This window comes from Mizuhopecten yessoensis, unplaced genomic scaffold (genome assembly GCF_002113885.1).
Source record: "Mizuhopecten yessoensis strain PY_sf001 unplaced genomic scaffold, ASM211388v2 scaffold2447, whole genome shotgun sequence".
In the NCBI taxonomy this organism is placed as follows: Eukaryota; Metazoa; Mollusca; class Bivalvia; order Pectinida; family Pectinidae; genus Mizuhopecten; species Mizuhopecten yessoensis.
In genome coordinates, this window is record NW_018404550.1 from 114,547 (window position 1) to 118,850 (window position 4,304).

At 40.1% G+C, this 4,304-nt stretch overlaps 1 protein-coding gene across 6 annotated transcripts in view; it reads left to right on the forward strand.

The window, feature by feature from the left end:
* LOC110446020 (sodium/calcium exchanger 2-like) overlaps positions 1–4,304 on the forward strand; it is a 37,818-nt gene that overhangs the window by 6,409 nt on the left and 27,105 nt on the right. The window contains exons 1-2 of one of the 6 annotated variants that reach the window (XM_021490956.1): positions 3,211–3,312; positions 3,702–3,768. The gene's annotated coding sequence lies outside the window, so the exon portion shown is untranslated. Of the gene's footprint in view, positions 1–3,210; positions 3,313–3,355; positions 3,582–3,701; positions 3,769–4,304 lie in introns of those variants that run through there. The other 5 variants (XM_021490957.1, XM_021490958.1, XM_021490955.1 and 2 more) reach the window with 5 other exon arrangements.

Genomic DNA, 4,304 nt, shown 5'->3' on the forward strand with positions numbered 1-4,304 from the left:
TTGTATGTACGACCGTAACATAAACTTACAACTAAAACGTTTGTATGTACGACCGTAACATAAACTTACCACCAAAACGTTTGTATGTACGACCGTAACATAAACTTACAACTAAAACGCTTGTATGTACGACCGTAACATAAACTTACAACTAAAACGTTTGTAGGTACGACCGTAATATAAAGGTACAACGAAAACGTTTGTATGTTTGACCGGAGCATTAAGTTACAACTAAAACGTTTGTATGTTTGACCGTTACATGAAATTACAACTAAAACGCTTGTATGTACGACCGTAGCATAAACTTACAACTAAAACGCTTGTATGTACGACCGTAGCATAAACTTACAACTAAAACGTATGTATGTACGACCGTAACATAAAATTACAACTAAAACGTTTGTATGTACGAACGTAGCATAAACTTACAATTAAAACGCTTGTATGTACGACCGTAGCATAAACTTACAACTAAAACGTTTGTATGTACGACCGTAATATAAAGGTACAACTAAAACGTTTGTATGTACGACCGTAACATAAAGGTACAACTAAAACACACAACTACCAACCTACCTGTGCATGTATAACACACAACTACCAACCTACCTGTGAGGTGTATAATGATAATAATAATAAGATACAACATTTATATAGCGCCCTATATAATTTGTAAAATTACTCTAAAGCGTTTTATAACATATGGATAATAGTAATGGTTATAATTGTGAAAACAAAACAAAACAAAGGCTTACAATCACTTTTATACATTTTAGCAAGCAATGTGCACATAATTGAACAAATAAAAGGGTGGTATATACATGACGGCTTTGCAAAGATTATAAAATGCAGTCGTGCAGAGGTGAGTTTTGATGTCCCTCTTGAACTTGGCCAGGGTATTTGACTTTCTAATAGCAGATGGTTAGCTATTCAACAACGTAGTCGAAACCCTCCCAAAGCATCTGTTTCCGTAGGTCACAGTTCGAGATTTTTGGACACACAACAAAGATTCTGACACCGACCCAGTGATTGTGACGGCTGATACAGGGTAACAAGCTCCTGTAGGTATTGAGGAGCTGTTCCATTCAGTGCCTTGTATGTGTACACCAGAATTTTGTACTGCGACCTGTATCGTACAGGTAACCAGTGCAACGAATAAAGCACAGGTGTGATGTGCTCTCTCTTTCGAGTACGAGTAACTAGCCGTGCTGCAGTGTTCTGAACCCTCTGCAGACGACTAGTTAGTTTGTCAGATATACCACAGAGCAGGGCGTTACCATAATCCAACCGAGAGGTAACAAGTGAATGCACCAAAAGGTTGCATGCATCTGCAGTTATAAACTGCCGAATACAGCCGATGTTCCTGATTTGGTAGTAACCGGATTTGGCAATAGCGTTCACTTGTTTCTCCATGTTCAGTGAACTATCAAAGTATACCCCTAGGTTTTTAGCAGCTGGAACAGTCTCAATAGTTCTGGCACCGACCTTGAGCTGGAGAGCCATTGTTTGCTGACACTTTAGGGAAAAGACGATTAGTTCCGCCTTTTCCTGATTAAGCTTAAGCATGTTGGCGTTCATCCAGATACTGGCATAACACACAACTACCAACCTACCCGTGGCGTATATAACACAACTACCGACCTACCCGTGACGTATAAAACACACTACGACAGATCCACCTGTGACGTATATAACACACAACTACCTACCTACATGTGACGTGTATAACACACAACTACCATCCTAGCCGTGACGTGTATAACACACAACTACCAACCTACCCGTGACGTATATAACAAACAACTACCGACCTACCCGTGACGTATATAACAAACAACTACCAACCTACCCGTGACGTATATAACACACAACTACCGACCTACCCGTGACGTATATAACGCACAACTACCGACCTACCCGTGACGTGTATAACACACTACGACAGATCCACCTGTGACGTATATAACACATTACGACAGACCTACCTGTGACGAATATAACATACTACGACAGATCTACCTGTGACGTATATAACACACCACGACAAATATACCTGTGACGTATATAAAACACCACGACAGATCTACCTGTGACGAATATAACATACTGCGACAGATCTACCTGTGACGTATATAACACATTACGACAAATCTACCTGTGACGTATATAACACACTACGACAGATCTACCTGTGACGTATATAACACACCACGACAAATATACCTGTGACGTATATAACACACTACGACAGATCAACCTGTGACGAATATAACATACTACGACAGATCTACCTGTGACGTATATAACACATTACGACACATCTACCTGTGACGTATATAGCACATTACGACAGATCTGCCTGTGACGTATATAACACATTACGACAGATCTACATGTGACGTATATAACACATTACGACAGATCTACCTGTGACGTATATATAACATACTACGACAGATCTACCCGTTGTTATATACATATGGTATATATTATAGTATAACCATCAATAGAATATCCGGAATTAACCGGTTTTGTGTATTTTTGTATTCCGTCTCCGTATCTTGTTTCTATGTTTTGTTGTTTGACTTCCTGTTCCGAGAATAAAATGAAAAGTTGAAGGGTGAAGTTGTTTCGATTCATCTCTTAATAATCCTCTCACATCGCAAACCCAGTACACCGTGACGTGTGTTATTTCAGTGGGATAGCACTACAGAGTCGGCATCAGATCCGCGCTATCTCAAGGAGGCATGCACACCAACAAACCCTGTCAACTGAATACACACACGCAAGCTCGCATACACTACACACATGGAGGCACGTCCTTTAATGACCTTGACTGTAAATAGGAAGTTATTTTTTTTAAACCAAACCAAACGTTGTTAAGATAATAGAGAGGTCCGATAAGGATATTCGGTTATGTTATTTCAGTCAGTAAACCTTTCCAGTTTAAAAAAACCCACTTTATTATCTAATAAGATTTAGTTTTGGAGTAGACATTGTCTACTTATAGCCGCTCTACGTCTTTACTACTGTGGACTGGTGAACGAAAAAATACAACTTTCAGGTTTCAATGCATATAGGATGGATATAAAGATAAAACACTTTCTTGTGCGATATAAAGGCATCTTCCATTTCATGAGACTCATAACGCTTAACGAGCCTGTTAACTATAGTGATTAATAGGCGAAGACTGTAGTATATACACATAGGTTGTCACTGAGGATGTATTTTACTCCATAACTGTTCTCGAAGTTACGTCGACTTAGACCGGACTTTGCTGGTCACCATACCTTGCGGTTATGCATACAATGTGTAAGTATGAATCAACATACTCCCACTCACGTGTGCAAACAGACAGGGACTAGTTGTCTCCCCCGCAGCCAAATATTTGAAGAATGTATCACCGCCTAATAACACTCCATCTCGTCACAGCTCTCTAGGCTACGCCCGCTGTAGACCCACTCTGTATATCTGTAAGACCAGGTAGGTAGGTAGCTATAGGTATCGAACTGTTCAGGTAAATCCTCGTCGGTTCGTCTTTCGATAGAGGGGCGTGGTCCACACTAGTGGTTTGTACACAGGTGAGGGAAGGCGCTGTTGGAGGAACGCACGGACTGTTATTTCGGCTATTTGCTGTGTATTATTAGTTGATGTCGAAAATAGGGAAATTACTGAAACAGTTGGGTTTTTTTTATTTGTAGAGTAGCGACTTGTTGAAGATTGGCAGTTAGGAGGAACTTGGAGCAAAGGGAGGAAGTGCGCGGCAAGGTAATTACACATTTGTTCCCGATAATCTTATATGTGCAGAAAAGTACAGAAATATTTTAAATGCACAAAAATGCATTGCAATTCTGTGTGAGTTTGGTAATGTTTTAGTCAGCGACGAAGAAGAGTTTGTGCAATTTGAAGCGTGTTCGTTTTATTATCCCCTGTGGGTTGGAGGAAATGTAGTGTTTCGAGTTAGCGTACACAGACACAGGGACGAGTTGTTTTGGTCAACCGTGAAGGAATGTTGGCCAGCCGAACTAATTGAACTCCCAAAAAATGCGCTTAGCCACACCGGGTAATGCTACGCTCCTGTAAATCTCAGACCGGGGCAAACAAAATCTAGGCCGATAATAGCATTACATCGCTAAAATAGCTACACTCTATCAACAGGAAATGAAACCAATAGCAAACTCATGATATAAATCATATGTTCTCATCTATGTTTTATGCAGACTATGTAATTTACCCCTAAACAAGTATGTATCTCAATGGATTATCACGACCAAGTACTAAAGTTATTTACCTGGGGGGGGGGG